General features: G+C 36.9%; 1 pseudogene; it reads left to right on the top strand.

Annotated features, from left to right (window-relative positions):
• Window positions 1–13,567: 13,567 nt before the first annotated feature.
• LOC135297828 (uncharacterized) lies at window positions 13,568–19,455 on the top strand (annotated as a pseudogene).
• Window positions 19,456–19,669: the final 214 nt, after the last annotated feature.

The following is a 19,669-nucleotide window of genomic DNA, read 5'->3' as shown; positions in this document are numbered from 1 at the left end:
GGTCCATCTTGGAGGAGCTGGCTGACATTGGCTCTGTTGGACATGGGAGAAGCTTCTAGCATTTTCTCAGAGTAGGCATCCTTAAAGCTCCCCCACTACCAAAACCTGACCACACAAACTCAATATATCTCCCAAGGGGCTGCTGTGCAGGGAGAACCACAGTTCCAGCCAGTGGGATGCTGGCCTTTTTACATACATTTTGAGTGTAACTACAGGATGGAAGGGTGGGTAGGTAGAAATTTAATTTAGATATAATATCTTCTTGACATTTTTTGTGAAACATACCATAAGGTAAAAGAGAAAGACCAGTTCAGAGCAAAAGCAGTGGAAGAGAAGGATTCCTCTGCTCAATGTCCAGAAGGAGATGGCCATAGTGGCAGACTGGCCAGTGGATGTGGCTGATGGGCCCTTAGATATTCCATCATTCCTTTGGTGGCCATGTCAGCAGAACCAATTCATGAGCTGGGGCTGATATTGGTAGCTCAAGTCACGAAAAGAGTACAGATTTAGAGGAGCCTTGGAACTCAATGTTTATTTTAATGCTTATAGAGCAACATTTCAAAGTTTACTATGTTTTATTATGATTTTCTCCTTGTTGTCATAGCTGTGTATGACAAACATATGGTAAGGTTTTCTTTTTCATTGCAGATATTCCATCTGGGATTTTTGGAAAAATAAGATTTGTTCTTCCACAGGTTCTTTTTTCCCACCACATTTAAAGAGAGAAGGACATATGCAGGGTTGCATCATGTCTTGCACAGAGAAGATGTGGCTGATAAGATTTGAGAAGCTGATTCATATCTTCCTCCAGCTGGGGACTGGGACTAGGTTGTGGTATTGGCTGGACATACAAGGTGTCTCTTATTGGCAGGTTCCATAGGTTCCATTCTGCTTTAGGTGGCCCTGCTTGGTGCTTCCTGTTCTAGCAATTCAGAAGGACGTAGGTCATCAGTGCACACTGCTAAATATATAAAGTCAGTGCAGACAGTCTAAAGCTAAATCTGTTTTCTGATATCTATGACCATGAAAATGGACATGATTTATTATTCTTCTCCCCACAATAAATGACAACTTTCTTCACAGGGGAAATTTAAATTTCATGTGGTGTCTCTTGTATTTATATATTACATTTCTTAGAAGAGTGATTATTATGAATTGGTGAGCCTGCAAGACACTCAAAGTGGACATGCTTTCAGAGCCATCTGTGCCTTTCTTCTAGCAAGGAAAGGCAAAGGAAAGAAAATTAAAACTATACACCAAGGTAGATAGCATTTGATGATGATTAGTGGAAATTGAAGAGAAACTTGAAAAAAACAGTCTAGAAAACAACATCTTGCTATGGGAGGTTATTAGTGATGGTTAAGTACATAACAGATATAACTCTGCTTTGGATCTTTGTAGGGCAATCTTGTTATTTATAATTGTGGAAATTCTGGGGAAATTTTGTTGCTACAGAATAGCAAGAGATGGTATTTGTAGCTTTAAAAATTTGGACAAAATTGAAAACAAAGTTTCAGATTAAGTGAAAATGATAACAGTTTCAAATTGTCAAAACAGTTTGTCTCACGAAGCATCTAAAATATTTTGACATTTCTGGTTAGTTTTCAGATACTATAACAAATAGCAAGGAAATGATTTCACAAAACCACTGAAAGTGGTTCCTAACCTACTGTTTTTATGCTACTGCCAAGTAATCAGGGTATTCTCTCCAACTACCTCCTATGGCAGGGGGTCCCAATTCTGTTACCCCTTGTGATTAAGGGCTCATAGCTTCTTTGAAAAAAATCCATGCAAAGTACAGCTAAAAAAAAGGTGAAAATTTTGCCATCAAATTCTCCTACATCAGTAGATCTTACTTCTCTTCTTCATGTCCTTCAGGCTGAAGAGGAAATTAAATTACACCTCCTCTAGTCTGTAGGAATGACACAAGACCTGGTGGTAACGATGTAACCACTGAGCAGTGTTGTTCTTTTCACCACTTGGAGCATAGCTCAGTTCCTTTTATGATGAGTTCCTTAAAATAATTCTTCATTTTTGGTTGAATGAACTTCATTGTCTAACATAAGTCAAAAAGTATCTAAGTTTTATTTACTCTAGAAAACATAATCTAGTAATTAAAAAAGCTATTTTGAAGGTAAAAATTCTTATCCACCAAGTCAGGGCCGCTTTCCCCACAAACTGAAAAACCAATTGCCTGTACAAATTTGTATCTGATATTCATAGTCAGTTTTCTTTTAATTGATGATATCATGTAACCCAACTGTAAATACTGATGCACCTTTCATATTTCTAATGAAATCTTCATCTTTCATTTACATGTACTGCCTTTTCGTTAGAAATAGATATTGAATTATTATAAATTATATTATCAATTTGGTCTATATATATTAGGCTCAGCTAAACAAGTGAAATTAATATTCTTCTACCAAATGTCTTTGAAGCTCATATTTCATTTTACTGTAGCTTCATCATTCCCAGATATTTATTAAAATCAATACAAATTGATGTAATAATATTTATAATACGTATTTAGTCTGTAACAACTGGATGAATTTATGAATTTGTGATTCACTCAGGATTAGAAGTAGATGCCATGGTATAAAACAACTGAGTCAATTATATGGTATCACCTAGTTCAGAAACAGAAAAGTGCTCCAATTTAAAAAAATTATCCAAGTCTTTGTTGCTGTCTTCTTGATGCTAGTGTGGATGCTTGAATGTATTTGGAAACCATTTGGGCTTTTTAGCCCCAAACTCAGCATTCATTTTGAGTTTAGTAGGTAGTAGGATATAAAAAATTACCAATGTTCCTTGAGTACAAACTTTTGAAATTTCACATATAATATCATAACTGGTTGTGAGACACTGCTATTTTCTTAAGAATCCCTGAAGATTTGTTCAGAGAGCACACTTTTTTTTTTAGGCCTAAAACTATTTTCATACCTTCATTTTAAAAAATCATCTGTTTGCTTTGATTTTAGTTTATTTGCACACGCAGACTGGTGCAAGATTTCCCTCTGGTGGTTACAACATGCACAAAGTGTTTGGAAGTGTAATGTCATATCTGTACTGTCTTAGAGTTTTGTCATTTTATATCAAAAGGATGTCAGACCTTAAATAGATGTTATTAGTTTGTAGATGTGATGAAAAGTTCTGTACAGCTTGCACGAAGAGAATTATATTGCAGAGCACAATGTAGTCACACGCTTTACTTTTTCCTTGAGTCAGATCTTTTTTCATTGTGGGCTGGAGTTTTCTTTGTGTAACAGAGGATCTGAACTCAGTTGTAACAGCACTTATTGCCAGTTAGTTCAGCTTTCTCCATCGGATGTGAGAGTATTGTCCAGTAAGAAGAAATAACTCTTTTTCCTCACAGCAGATAGTAGTGTCTCCAGAGAATTAAATCTCTGCCCCTTTTTCACTTTACCTGTAGATTTCTGTTCTTCTAAGACACAAAAACATATAACAAAAGGGACAAAACATTTCAGGTCCATTTCAGACTCATTTGTTGACAGCTCTTTGGTGAATTCCTCTTCTGTTTAGGATTAATCTATAGAAATTAACAATAGGAGAGGAAGCTTGAAATCCATTCTCAAGCTGCCTTTAATTACTATTCTGTTTTGAGGTTAAATTATTACAGAGTCATAGGATGGGTAAGGATAGAAGGGGCCACAGTGGTTCAGCTGGTCCAATCTCCCTGCTTATACTCAGTTAACAGTGCCTACTTGTTTTGTCTTAGGGAGTTACAGGTTTTGGGAGCACTGGCCAATAGGTAAGTTGATCCTCGTTCCACCCAGAAAATTCCACACGAACTTTATTGCCAGGTATTAAGCAGAACCATTGAAAAGAATTGCACTCACCTTGTGGCAGTCCACTGCATAGGATAAGGTACCGAGTACTTAGGACAAAGCTGAGTTTGGAAGTCACACCACTGTTACATGCTTGAGCAGGCTGTTTGGGGAAGACAGCTGTCCATGCTGCCAGCACCTGGGTGAAAAGGAGGGATTTAAAAAAATTAGAGAGAAAAATGAGTGTGTGTTCTGCTTTGTGGCTGCTTCTAAAGACTCCAGCTTGCTAAGCAGCTGGCAGCAACCTGCCAGGAGGGGACCTGCCATCCACTTGGAGAAAGAATAAAAATGTTAGAAATGTCAATGTTAAGGTGCTCACACTTTGGATAAAAATGTTGCAGCAGGCCAAGTTTGGCGAAGTTCAGCTAAGCTGTTCTCAGCTGGGAGTGAGGAACAGTGTCAGTCCACCATAGAGGAAGGGCTCCAGTGCTGCTCCTCTTGACTTCGGTGGCATGATGGATATTCTAGTAGTAAATATTTAGACAAATAGCACATGCAGAACTGGCCATAGATTAGAAATAATTTCCCACTCTTTGATGTCAGTAGTCACAGTATCACTGCAATGAATTTTTTCAGTTATCAAATAGTAGTTTTCAAATGCACCAGCCACTGTGGTCACATGGAGCAAATAACAACTTTATACAAATAAATGTCTGTGTTCCTCACCTCAAATAAATTTGTGATTTCCTATTATGTAATAAAAAATGCATATTGTATAAGAAGACTGAATCTCAAAGTATAATGGAAAGCAGGCAAATATAAACTCATTGCAAACCCATTAATAACTTTAAAAAGCATTATCAATCTATGCATTCTCTAAATGTATTTGTCAGTCCATCTCTTATGACAAAAGACTTGAAGATTGTAATTAAATCTTAAATTTAATTAATTCTAGGAACCATCTGTAACTCCCTTTTTTTTAGTTGATACCAGTCTTGCTTTTCACTAAAATCACTATGAGATGTGAAATGCTAGATATTGCTCTGATATTACTGATAGCTCTGTTTTTCTCTATAAAAGCAGTTGGCTAGCTAAGAGTTATTGGGAATTATTCAGTACTATTAAAAGAAAATATTTAATGGGAATTTTGTGTTAATGTATAGTATTTTTCATTGAGTCAGTTTAGACATGCCCTACAGCAGTTTATGTAAATTAATGCCAGACTTCATCTGGTTTATGTTATTGTTGGGTTTTATGTTGTATAAAATCATAGAATGAGTTAGGCTGGAAAGCACCTTAAAGTTCTAAACCTCCTGCCATGGGCTGGGATGCCACCCACCAGACCAGGTTTCTCAAATTTGCATCCAGCTTGGCCCTGAACCCTTCCATGGATGGGGTATCCACAGCTTTTCTGGGCAACCTGTCCCAGTGCCCCACCAAACTTAAATTATTTCTTCCTAATATCTAACCTGAAGCTTTTAAACCCTTTTATTCTAAAGCAAATTCCCCCTGTCCATCACTGTGTGCCCTTGTCCCTCTCCAGCTCTCATGCAGGCTCCTTTAAGGTACTGGAAGGCTTCTGTAAGGTCTCCCCTGGGAGCCTTCTTTAGGCTGAACAGCCCCTCCCTGCCAGTCTGCCCTCACAGCAGAGATGCACCAGCCCTGTAATCATCTTTGTGGACCTTCTCTGGACTTGTTCCAACAGTCCATGTATGTCCATGTTTACAGAAGGGCAATACAACACATGAAGCTGTTGCATACTTATTTGCATAAGTAGATAAAATAAAATAAAGTGTAATTTTGTTTTGGGGTTCTATGATTTTTCAACACAGAAGGATCAAGATCTTTTCCTGGATTGTTAGGTATCAGAGCAGTGAAAATGAAGAATGATAAATCATTCATCAGACTTTGGAGAATGCACTGAGTGCAGGATAAATCCGGCACGTCAATGCTTGGTGGATATTTTATATTCTGTACTATTTACAAAAAAAATTGTCACCACTGATTTATGTCTCTTTTTTCTGTTTATCTATGTACCTTAAGTTTATGGCTGCTGCTTCACTGTTAATAATATTATATTAAAAAGCAAAAGAGCAATTTACAGATCATAACTTGTTGTTATCTCCAGTAGGGAGAAACTCGTGCAATTTATGCCTTTTTTTTTTCCTTTGCTTTTTTTTTTTTCTTTATTCTTTTTCCCCAGGGGAATTTGTGAGGTTTTAGCAGTATTAAAAGATCAGGCATTCATAGACATACTGACTTGGTTAATACTTCCAATTAACATATCAAATATTTTAAAATTACCAGGGTGGAAGGCCTGAAGGCCTTTTCTTATTTACTTTGTCTAATATTTATTAGGCAACTGCCTGAGCTAAAACACGTTACTCTTTGTGACAGTTTTTAAATGAAAAAAAGCCTGTTAAAGCAGAAATTCTCCAGAAATGCTTCACAAGCCAATCATCAGCTCATACCGCTGTTCCTTGCTTGCTCCTGCTGGCTGCCAAGGTAGTGGTGCCAAGCATCACTTCAGTACCATGCAGAACTGGTACTTCGGCCTCACAGGGAGCAGTTTGACCTATTTGGCCATATTTTCTGAGGAAATACTGTGTTTCCAGGAGCAGGAGTGTCTTCATGTAGTTTTGACTGAGAGGTAGAGACCAGGAAGGGCTCAGGGCTTTAGAGAACTTCTGTTTATTCAATAATCCCCTGACAACCAGAAAGAATGGGAAAGCAAACAGAGAAAAGGTTCATCACAGAGCCAGTTTTCGTGGTCAGTTTTTTATACAAACTAAAGTCAGATACCAGCCTAGGTAGTTACCAGCCTAAACAATTTCTTAGTTATGAAATCTCATGTGTTAAGAGTACATCCCCTGCTTTCCTGAACTTAAAATACATTAAATGGATGAAGAAGATAAATTACGATGGACAGTTACTGGAATTTCTTTTATTTTTGCTGGAATAAAAGCTGACAGTGTCACATTTGCCACTCAAACCTCCCTATCAATGTCAAGGTTGAAATACCTTTTCCTTGACGATGATGTCAAGAAAATTGCCTCACAGAATCCAGTTCTTCATAATGCCTTTCTTGAGGTGCCTAAAGAGAAGTACCTGTTGAAAGAGACTCTTGGAAAATGTTCCCTTGCCAGACCCCACCAATCTTAGTCTTGAGATTGTATTCCCTTCATTTATATTTTAGAGAAATCATGACCAGGACATGGAGTCTCCATGTACCTGGTACAAAATGTGATGTCAGTGCGACAAGACACAAACAGGCTTTTTATTTGTACCTTATCACAGACCATAATCTTTGTGCTGGCAGTTGACAACTGCTCACCATTTGAACTTGGAGCCTATGAACAGTTTAGTGTTTTTGGGGGGGGCATGTGCTGTTGTCTATACTAAAAAAAACCCCAAAAAACAAAAAACAAACAAAAAAAAAAATCAAAAAACCAAAAGAAACACCAAAATTCCCCCCAAAATCACAACCAACTTTTATACATTTTCTGGAGTCTGAAGATACTCTGCATTCAGCCTGGGCTAAAACAAAACCTCTCTTGGATAAGGAAAGAAAATAAACCACAGGATTTGCTACATCAGTATGACACTTTTGTTCATGGTGACTTTGACTAGAATGGATTTTGGAAAATGAGGGCATGGAAACAGACACTTTTAAGGAGGAAGACCATTCATCACAGCAGACTGCCAGTGATCTGACAAGCAGGGTACCATTTTCCAGTATGACTGAGAAGATTGTATCTTTATACCCATGTTGGGTTGACAATATGAGTGGGTCCTCCAGCAAGAGCTTTTTAGAATTGAAAATCTACATTTTTTTAAAGTTTGTTTCCCATGTTCTAATCATAAAGGGTGTGACTAAGTCGTCTCAGCCATGTCTTTTGTTGTTCCCCCATACACATGTAAAAATACTTCATAGCACATCTAGTTTGACCAGTTTGGATGGAATAATTTATAATCAAAATTCTATTTTCTGGTGCAAGACAGGTGGAAAGGTTGCAGAAACAGTATGGCTTGTCTGCTATGGGACTGGAGATGTTTGGGGATATTTGGTGTGTAGTGGGGGAAGACTGAGGGATGAACTGTTGTTGTTCAACTGTTTGTATTCCTGTTGTTGAACTGTTTGTATTCCTGTTGTTGAACTGTTTGTATTCCTGTTGTTGGACCAGAAAGTCCTTCCAGTGTGTTGCAAAGGACTTCAATAGCACTGGCTGTAATTGCATTATGAAGTGAGTTATATAGTTCCTGCTACAGCAACAGTATGTGGTATGAGTGAGCAAGTAAAGGCTTTTTGCTCCAGTTGTCAGCCCTAACTTGACCTAAAAGAGCAACTTATCACTAGTTGACACTCAGAAGAATAATTAATTGAAGTATAAGCTGCCTTCTTGTGGTAAACATAGCCAGTAAGCTTCAACAGGAAGATGTACACATTTCCAATTTTTTTAGAGATGGAGTTATTTTAGGATGTTTATTTTTCATTTATTCATTCTGTAAATGCTTTGTATATATTGTCCTTTTTCCTGCTGCTTTGAGAGCAGTCAATTAAAAGAAAGGAGTTTCTCTGAAACTTTTTCTGCTGCTAAAGAAGAATAAAGAGAACAACTAAAGGAGGAAATTTCTTCATCTTACTTTGGCATAGAGGGGAAGATGAAGACTGGAAATACAGAAGCTGGGTGAGAAATTATCTGCTCAGAATGGGCAAGAATGGCTGGGCTGGCACTGGCGATGGAAAAGATGTTCAGAGTTATCTTTCCTCAAGTGATGCAGATAGAAGCAGCAGGTGTTTGGCATGCTGAGCCTTTCATCAAGTATAAAAAAGAATCAGCAAACTTGTAGGAAAGCACAGACTGAGAGCAAATGTCATGAGAATTTTCTTGTGTTAACCATATGGGAGTTGGACAGAGAAGGAAGGCAAGGACCTCAAGAGCAGAAGGCTGGGAAGATGTGGCAGGACCATATGCATGTCTGGGCAAGTGGCCAGGTCCAGGTATAGATTTTTGAATCAGCAGTGAGCTTCTGAAGTCTCACTCCCAGTCACCCCTACTTGTTGTACTTTGGTTGATATTGTGATGTTATCATGAGCTGGATGAAACTAAAGCACAGAAAGTTCTCCAGCTCTTCATGACATTTTCACTATGGCACAAGGCTATATTTAGTTTGAAGCAATCTTCACTGAAATGAGTATTGCCTAATATAGAGTCCTCTTTAGCAAGAGTTTTCCCCACAAATTTAATATTATTAACTCATGGTGTGGTAACAGAGACAGACTGACAAATCAAAAGGTTGTCCATGGTACAGTGGTCCTGGATAGAGATGGAGTGTAGGAAGGACAGTGGTGTGCTGCACAACCAGCACTTCTATTAACCCTAGAATTTTTAAATATTTAGTAGAAATTGTTAATTAGTGACTAAATTAACGGTCTAGCACATTTCCTTGAAATATGTTAATGTATACTGTACAATGCTTCATTTTGAGCCAGCTTTCATTTTGGCCCTCTACAGCATTATAGACATTATTTTTTTCTATACTATCACTCTTTACCATCTAATTCAAGCCACTCTATCAGAAATATTGTGAGTTCTTTGTCATTGTCATCAAATCCAGTCTGAAGAAAATGACTGAAATGTTTTTCATTTTGACTAATTTTTACCTATTTCTAAGGACTGACTGATACCAGCCAAAAAATGTTACTCGCTGAAAGTATAATTAATGCTTGGTCTAGACAGGATGTTTTAAAGTGAGATCTGGATTCACACAATAGGGAGATTTTACTAACAAGCTTCCCATTTAAAAAGAATTGCAAAGACCTTTTACAGTTCTAAACTCCATATCACCTTCACACAAATTATCAAAATAAAACTAACTATAGAATGTTACAAATAAGTATCTTGTTCCTTGCCTAGGCAGATCATACCAGCAAAGTATTGGTATTACACAGAAGGCTTCTGAAAAATTTGTTGAAGAGCAACTTAAAACTTATATCATAACAGCAGAAGGAGCAACAGGTACTGTTGCCATAGGTGCATTCATTTTGTTTTTTAACAAATTCTCACAGACAGGAATATTGTCCGGGCTTTGTTTTGGTTCTTTACATAGTAGCACATTTTTCAGCTGTTCTTTCATGTGATATTGGAAGATTTTCCCCCAAAGTGAAAAAGACAAGGGCTGTATTACTCAGTCACAATCTACTCATGCATGATTTCCCACTGAATTCCTCTGTTTCCACCTATTTTCTGGATTGTAGTTTGTGCCCAGGTCTCAAGACACTTAGTTAAATTAGACATCAAGGTTGACTAAGTTTGCTCCATCATAACTGGTCTCTTACGCGCCACTGTTGTGAGAATGGGGGCATTTCCAAGTACAGGTTTCCTACAAAGGTCAAGTACAGTGAGTGTTCTGCTTTTTGCCGTGGGTACAGTTTGAGATGAGCTTATGCCTGACACCTCTAGGTCTCAGACTCAGCATTTGGTTCAACTTGGTTGCTTAGAAGTTTCATCACTTGCATGTTTCATCACTCAGAATTTTTCTCTATGTCTCCCTGGCAAAATAACATCTCAAAATGATGCATTCTGTAAAAACTATTGTAAAAACTACTGTAAAACTACTGTAGAAATTATTGTAAAAACTACTGGAACTTCCCCTGGAAAAAAAGGACAGAACTTATCTTCTATCATATAGACATTTAGCACCATCTTAACCCTTTGACTCCACTAATGAATGAGTGAATAGAGGCATCACATAGCTACTGCTTCTAAAAAGGTGCTTCTCCTACCTTCCCCTGAATGTCAGAGCTGGTTTTTATGCACTCAGTTATCCATACCCAGGTTCTTTTAGAATTTTGGTGTCTCAGTTTTTTCAGTTATAGTAAATATATTGCTTTCTGAAGAATTATTCTGTCTGTGATTGTCAGGATTTAATTTTTATTTTCTTCCAGAGCAAGTCAAAAATAACACAGCCAAAGGTTTTTCTGAAATGAAGAAAGATTTGTTTACAATCAAATCAAATAAGAATTTTTAATGTGATGAAATCTGTTAGAAATTAGTAGGTGACATCCACTAAAAACACAGGAGAGATTCTTTTCCTCTTTGCATTTCAAAACTAGTTCTTAACTGGTGCAAAATTAGCATAATTTATTGCTTTTTATTTTTTGGTATATTATGCAAAGTAAGAATTTATTTTTCAGATCTACTTGTCCATTCTTCATTGCAAAGATGATGGGAATAGTGCAATAGGCTATTTTGCAATTATTGGTTTGTATCATCTTCTCCTGTACCTGCCTTTCAGCAAATGGTTTTCACTGTCTTAAAAATTAATGGTTTCATTCAAGATCCTTCTTGGATCTCTAGCTGACCATGATAGGTGTGAGTATTTGTGGAACTTGGCAGTTCATGAAACTGCTAATGAAATTAAGTGTTGCTTTTACTTTTACTACTGTAAATTTTGACTGTGGGGTGACGTGATAGTGCAGAATTACTGCAGTGCCAAATTCCTGCTGACTGTGCTGCCTTACCAGTACAATTACTTTGACTTTTTCATAATAATGCATATTTTTAAAAGAGCTTGCATGGATTTATTAATGTCATTAGCCAGAGTGGTCCCTAGCATTTTCACACAGATGTTTATCCAAAAATGCCTGCCCATTATAATGTGTACATCTTTTCATTCACTTTTTCTAATTTATGAGTTAAAACCAATTGCAAAACGCAGCTTTCCTCCCTGGCTGTATTGGCCCTGTGCTTATTTATGCAATCCAAGAAATTGCTTTGCATTTTAAAATCATTAACCCTATTAGGAGCACAAGATGACTGACCATTAATAACAGTTCACTTGTGCTGCATGACAACTTGTGCTCGCTGGAAGCAATGAAAATCATTTTCAGAGCAGCATGACATGCTCAAACCTGCCCAAACCTATCCATTCCTTTGTTTCCAAGAATTTTGTTTTCAGACCTTTTCAGGTAAAAATCATATAAGCAAGAGGGTAAAACCAGTTGGGATGTAATGTGTTGTGTGTATCTGGTGCCTCAGAGACTCTGGAAGTGCTCATAAGCCTGTTGTCACCATGATATTTTATGAAAAATCCTTTGCTAGGATTTTTCCCCTCCTGAGGCGCTGAGGGCCTCAGGAAAGAAATGTAAACAATAACTATCTGCTGCTGTGGTATGCAACAGGTGCATCTTCCATTGGTCCATGTGGATTGTTTGAAACTGGTGATGAAACAGTTGAAACTGATGACCAATCACAGCCACCTGTGTCGAGGCTGTGAGCGGTCACAAGATTTTGTTATGCATTCTATTCTATTCTTCTTCTTTCAAGGCTTCTGATGATCTTTTCTCTCTGTTCTTTTAGTATAGTTTTTATGCAGTATTTTAATATAATATATATCATAAGATAATAAATCAGCCTTCTGAGAAAATGGAGTCAAGCCTCGTGTCTCCACACATGGGGAGATACCAACAGCCTGTGGCTCCACCCCCGCAGCACTGAGGTTGTTCTGCTGGCACTTGGTGTTAGCTAGAGGATTCTCTGATGGTTATTTGCTTGTTCCTCCAACAAGTGCAGCTTGTTTGCCATTTTTAATGCAAAATTTCCTTATAGTATGGAATTTGCACACTTTCTGGACCAATGACAGCAGCCAACATGTTGGTGGTTGGTTTATTTTTTCCTACCTGCATCTCACTGAAAAACCTTGTCTTGGAAAAAAGACTTTTGCTTCATGTATGTTCTTGCCTCACAGGCAGCCCTGCCTCAATTTGCTTCATGCAGAGGTGCACTTGGCACACAAGCAAGAGTTTCAGTTTGTCCAAAGTGCTTAGCCATTTCTAATGTATTTTCCATCTGTGTTATGCACCTAACTTCTATTTGTAATTTAGAGCTGGGTTATGAACTGTTCATCAGCAGCTCCAAAGAAGTGTCACAAGGGCTCCTGCTATCCTTGGTTATTGCATTTCCTCAGGGCAGGACCTGTTTTCTAGCCTTGGCTTAACACAGTACTGTTCAATCTGCAGTGGAAAATGGTATTCATAGATCTTGCATCTTACTTTTGTTGCAGTGCATTATATTTCAGAGTAACTGGTCTGGATAGGGAGGAGTGGTAGGCTGGACATAATCACACAGGGGCTTTATTTGCTCATTCAATTTTATTATTTTGAGGAAAATTAATACTTATATTGATTGTTGCTGAGACTTTCTCCATCATGCTTTTAACCAGAATATTAGTCAAGCTTATTTAGAATAGAAAACACCAACAGCAACTACATTAGGTAATTAATTACAAAGACCAGCAGGATATAGGGAGCTTGTTTTTCTCTTAGTATCTGTGAGAACTTTCACATTTTTCTCCTGAGGTGCTAAACTCTCTTACAGAGAGGGAAACATGAGGTCATGGCTGCCTTGCGGCTGAGATTATATGCCTGTAGTTTGTGTTTCTTTTTGAATAAAAGTGAAGGACAGATGGTGGCTGTACATCATGAAGGGAGCTGGAAGCTCACTTTTTATTTCTTAGCAGGAAGCTCAAAAATAATTCCATATCAGATTAAAAATTAACTAAGAAGCTAGACCACAGTCACATAAATAAGCTCTGCTTAAGGATCTATAAAGATCTGTATTCTTCCCATGTTTCTGAGTGTAAAGTCCATTTCCAGATCAGTCATGTCATGAGCCATTGAGTTCAAAGGCAAAATTTCTTCTGAACAACCCACATTTAACTCTTGGAGCGTATTTACCTGTGGAAAGTAAACATTTTATTCCATTTCATTCAGGCCCATGGCTAATCTGACTTGTAGTAATGACTGGACAGGTGAAAGTACAGTCCAGTCCACAGCTTTGCATGATGGCAGGGCTTCACAGATACACTGGCAGGTAACAAGCTGTGCCATCTACAAGGTCTGCCCTAATTTAGCTATCTTAATACAAAATGAGTCTAAAAGCCTCTAAGTTCACAGTCATTACATTGATATTACATTGTCAAAAATTTCAATTAGAATTCTTTCCAGTTGCTAAATATAACAAATTTTGCAGCTGAATGAACGCATGAGTGCTCCCAGGGAGGAAGTACCTTAATTTTGACAAGTGCTAATAACTGATTGCCACTCCCAACAGTATCAGCTTATGAGGGACATGCCCAAAGAAGGTACATTTGAAGACAGTCCTTCACTACCGTCTTGGTCTTTATGCCAATTTCATACTCTGTTTATTTTGTGAAAAGAACATGAATAGACTAGCTCGAGACTGTCAGGAGCCAGGAGTTGACTCACCCTTTGGAATACAATAGAGATCAAGCTCATTTACTGCAGAAAGAAAAAATTGCCCAGAGCAAGTTCAAAGGAACAGCTAGAGTCACTTGAGAACATGTGAAATCAGAAGAAATGCAAGTAAGCTGTCTTCTGTAGAATAAATACGCAGTTCTTATTAATTAATATCCTTCCATACAAACATCCTGTGTTTGTACCCATATCTTTCAATTTTCTACACAAAGCAAATTATTCATGCCACTTCTTTAGGATGGTTAGATATACACTACAGATTTTAATTTTAATAAGATACTGCTTTGGTTTGTGTTTTAAATGTACATCCCTTTCTTTTGTATAAGAAAAAAAATTAGGTTGTGCTTACCATTTTTTAAGGACATTAAAATGTTCCCATGTTTCTCATACTTCCTTGTACTGATTTGCTCAGCTGAGCTGACTCTTGAAAACTTTCCAACTCCTGCATAGTGAACTTTCTTACTTGTAAATATTAGGGCTCATTGTGCCACGTGCAACACAGTTAATGGCCATCCTTCTCATTCCTGTGCTGAGTATTTGCATTATTTTTTCCTTTAAACTGTCCTGATCTTTGGCTTTGAGGAATTTTTGTGATATATAGCCCTGTGTCTAACAATCTAACCTGCCTAATAACATCCCCAAGTCATTCATTATGGTTTCTTCTAAATTCCTTTAGGGGATTCTATATTTTTAAAAAATTTATTTCAGACTTCTTAGTAATAAAATGATCTCTGATTATGTGTGGCCATTATCCATATTAAAAACAGCTAGACATACTATGACTTAAGGGGCAATTTTCTAAAAGAATCACTGATAAACAGAAAAAAATAGTAAGCTGTGCAAAACCAATAACAGAGATGGGGCAGCTGAAAGATATATTTTAACAAAATAAAAGAATGGACAATGGTAAAGTTCAGAAATGTCTGGAACAATGTTCTGCTGCAAAAGGATGTCTAAACCAAACTGATATATTTGACAGCAAAATGACAATTTAAATTACTTTTATCAGAAAAGATTCAGAACAATTAAAACTGGCAACATAGTACTTTGTTCAAAATTTCTGTATTTTTCATTTGTACATTTTTGAGATAAATATTTTTGGACTATGCATATGGTGAATGTTTTTTCTCGTTACGTTTCATATTTGTCAACAATGTTGTTGTGCTCATTGTGTTTCATTTAGGCCATTTTAGTATTTTGATTAAAAATATTTTGAATGTACTTACTGCACAATATTTTAAAATATCAGTTTTCTTTCCACTTGGGTTTAGAAAACAAAAAAAATTAGAATTTTTGCCAGGGAAAGGTTGAGTTTTTTGACTTTGCATAGCTCTAGAGATGGAATTTGATAGAGTTGTTTTAATTTTTTGTTCCCACCTGAAATACATAATGAGCACAAGTTAAAAAATTTAATTTTCCACAAAACAAAACCAAAATACATTTGGGGTTATTTATCTCTGTAATCTCTGACTTCAGAAGTCTGCTACTTCTAGAAAATGGCTGGATGTGCCAAATTCAGAGCAGGCAGCTCACAGCTAAGAAAGGAATGTGATCAGGAAACAAATGGGCAGACACACAAGTGAAAGCAAAGTGAGAAAGAGTTGCATTTGACAATTGGTTAACCACAGAGCAAACTGTACATTTCTAGCTCAACTCCACCAGCATTCTCTTTGCACTATCCAGCATTAGTGCCCTGAAGAAAAAGGACTCAGTGTTTGCATGAGCATGGTTACCCAAGGAAGAAAGGAGAAGGCAAATATAATGGAGATGGATGCATATGGAAATGTCATCTCCAAATTTCACTAGGTTCATTTTCAATTCAGTTGAAAATTGTGTCTTTGCAATCCCCTGCTGTCTGTAAGAAGGATCTAACAATTCCTGTGCCCTTTTAACCACATGAAGGTCTGATTACCTGATATTCTTGTCATTAAAATCTACCTTATATTCTAGCCTTTTCTTAAAGACATTGACATTTAATGCTGATCATTTGCATGATTGAATTTCATTATTTTGAAATTTCATTATTTTCTTCAGCACAGACTTGTCTCTGCTCATTTTGTGACAATTGATTTGTTTGAAATATAGGAGTTTGCAAAATAATATTTTTTATTGTTTGGAGGTGGGGGGTTTCTATGTTGAAATAATTTCAAATGTGATTTTCTTTTATTGCATACCTTAACACTGTAGACCTTTAAGCAGAACAAAAGACTCCATGCTTGCTTCTGGATATGTAAGGTGGGCATGCCTAGTTCAGAGCAGGCAATGACATGGCACACTTCTATTTTTTCACTGATAGATATGAAACCAGCAGATTGATGGACTGCAGGAGGAGTTCAAGAGAACTAAGTCCTACTGGCATGCTGCCTGCAGCAAACTGAAAGACCAGGCTGAGTTGCTGACCAGGCAGAACAGGGAGCTTTCAGATGAGCTCAGAATTTCAAAACATTAGAGACGGAAAGCAGAAAAAAACCCCAAACTATAACTTTCATGGACAGAAAATCAGAGACCCTGGTATTGGAAGATACTCTCTGCTTCATAGTGTTTGAAAAATTCAGTAGTTTTTCTTTGGAGCTGTGATGTGTGAATACTGTCCCTCCACTCCTGCTTAGCCTGAAGGTGGGGAAAGCAAGCTCTACAGTGAGCCATGTTAAAATATGCTTTCTGTTGCCCTCTTCCACCTAGCCTTTTTATCCACAAGGTGTGCAGCTTTACCAAGTGATGCAGCCAGCCTATTATAGACACTTAGGTCAGATGTCTCCCTCCACTAACTAGGAAGGAAGTCTAGATAACTAATTTACTTTCAGTGACTAAATTAAAGCCTCCTAAAAAGCCTCCTGAAAATAATTCTACATTTTTATATATAGTGCCATTTACCTGTTCAATAAAACATCTGTTCAGCCTGGAAAAAATACAGCTCAACCATCTATTAAATCGTAGTTCTTATTTTAAACTGTACATTTTGAACTGCTGTAAACTTTCTGGAAGGAAACACCATCAGTGGCCTGCCTTACAGAGGCACAAGTTGAATTAGTAAATAGGAGTTAGACTGGGAAGAAGAAGGAGGCATAAACTGGGTGGAAAATACATTTGGCTGATGTCTTTGCTAATCTCTGAAAATCAAAATGATTTAATCATAGGTTTACAGAGTGTCTTGTAATATTTTTTATTCAATATTTCACTTGTTTAATGTACTTGTAGGGTTTTACTTGCTCCATTAGTATATAACTGAGTAACTTCTTTTAAGGGAGTAAAAGGAAATTAAAATTACTTTTTACACAGGAGAATCTGGTGAAAGTAAATGGTTCAGACTAGAATTAAAAAAACCCTGAAATTTGGTTGAGTGCATAATTTCTTTTCCATGTGTGTATTCAAGGGAGAAAAACACATGCTTTGAGGGATTATTTTCATCCTGTGTATGTCAAGGAAACTAGAAAAAATAATCTCCTAGATGGTATAGTCTGATGAGATGAACCCTACACTTCCTCCGTATGAACCTAGAAGAAAATGAAATTGAGCCATTTTCTTTTTGGCATTTCTCTAATTTTCAAATCTAATTTCTAGTAAGGTATCTTTAAAAAATGTTAGAACTACCAACAAATTTGTCCTTTGCTTTATTGGAGTGAAGGAGTTTTGTGTCTCTTTTTTTATTTGATTGTAATGTACTCATTAGTGAAATTTTTCACCTAACACTTAAATTTCATTGAAAAAGTAATTTGAAGTTAAATGTCACTCTATTTTTACTTTTTCCAAACCTACCTGCTCTTATGACTCATCATGTTATAGATTGTGAAGGTCAGAAAAAAAATATTAGTCACAAGTACAAAATCAAAATACATAAAAATTCCAATAAAAGCAATGATAAGAAAAAGCTACGTAATTCCTGCTGTTGGCCAGATTTCTGTTTATTTCTACTGCTTTGCTGATGTAAAACTACTACTCAAGACACTGAATATTTTTGTTGTGTGAAAGTAGTACTAGAATACTCTATAGGAAGATGCTAGGATGGTACCTACAAGGTTTTGTCGCATGCTAGGGACTTTCAGACCCTCGCTGAACAGCATGTGGAATGTCATTTATTGTTTTTAAATATAATAATTTTTATGAAAAGAAAATGACTTTAAATTTGAGTGAGATGGCTTTGAAGGCTGTTTGATTCTACTAGGTGTGACTTGAACTTAAAATTACATATTTATAACAAATCCTCCACTATATTTCAGAAGCTATTCTGTGAGGGACAGCATCATCATCCACACCAGAAGAAAGTCCATGGAGAGATAATCACAAGAGCAGCATCATCTCTCCCGTGGGGCTGAAGATATCTTTGCAAAACCACTTCCTTAGAGATGTGAATAATAAAGTATGCATCCCTATTACCACTTTCCAGAGTTTCAAATACATATTTAAGAGAATGTTCCTTGGAATCAAAATTTCCACAAATGAAAGTGTGTAAAAGCATGATCATATTTTCTTGGTTGTGCATAAAATATGAATTTATGAATTGTATATTTTCTTCTGATTTTGCAGTAGCAGGAGAAAAAACATTTTTTCCCCCTGTTTTTAAGACCTAACTGAATTGTATGTTGTTTTCAAAGTTTTCCAAACTTTTTGCACCTGCTACTCCACAGGCTGATTTTACCAGGAATCCCCTTGCCTTGGCAAACCATAAATTTAGTATTTTGCCATTTGAGGCTTTACTTGCCAATATGAAACAGTGTCCTTCTCCCGGTTCAACTCAGTGGGAAAACCACTCTGATTTTTACAAGTTGTGACAAGTCAGCTCAGTATATCAAGTGAGATGCTTATTTCTGGCTGGTGTGCCCACGACTGCTCCTCCACAGTCAGCTTACCATATTTCTAGCACATCTCAATGTTTAGAATTTAGATATCTAAATATCTCTTTATGATTTTCTTTCTCTTGGCTTTGTATTTCTTGCTTCATATTATGGGCATCTTGGATACTACAAGTCCCTTTTCTCACTTTTGGTCAGGTTTGGTTGAAATCTATGCTTTATTCAAGAGTACAATCTCTCTGAAATTCATCTTTTCTACTGGAAACTTCCTTTGGCTAAAGGAAAATTTAGATTAGCCAACACATTCTGCTCTCTGTCTGTATAGGAACTGAAATAAAATGTAAAAGATATCAGATGAGAAGGGAGGCAACTGTTCCAGTATAGTGAGCATGACAGTGTGTGGCACTCACATTCTCTAAAAAATCCCTTCTCCCAGGGTTTTTCTCCTGGGAAGCTGAAAGGCAGCAAGAAAGGCCTCAGAGAAAAGAAAAACAATTTTTATCTCATTGTTTCTCCTGTTGTGCTCATGTGGAATGTGTTTGGAGACGGTTTACCCAAAGGTGATTGCCTGATTGGACTCCGGTGTGAGTTGTTTTGACTCACTGGCCAATTAGTGCCAAGCTGTGTCAGGACTCTGGAAAGAGTCACGAATTTTCATTATTACCTTTTGAGCATTGACTAAGCATCTTTTCTGTATTCTTTAGTATAGGATAGTATACTATTCTTTAATATAATATAGTATAGTAAAGTAATAAATTAACCTTCTGAAACATGGAGTCAGATGCATCATTCTTGCCTTCGTTGGGGGTGCC

The sequence above is a fragment of the Passer domesticus genome, chromosome 3 (genome assembly GCF_036417665.1).
Source record: "Passer domesticus isolate bPasDom1 chromosome 3, bPasDom1.hap1, whole genome shotgun sequence".
Lineage (NCBI taxonomy): Eukaryota > Metazoa > Chordata > Aves > Passeriformes > Passeridae > Passer > Passer domesticus.
The sequence above is the reverse complement of the archived record's forward strand: the minus strand, read 5'-3'. Positions and strand labels throughout refer to the sequence as shown.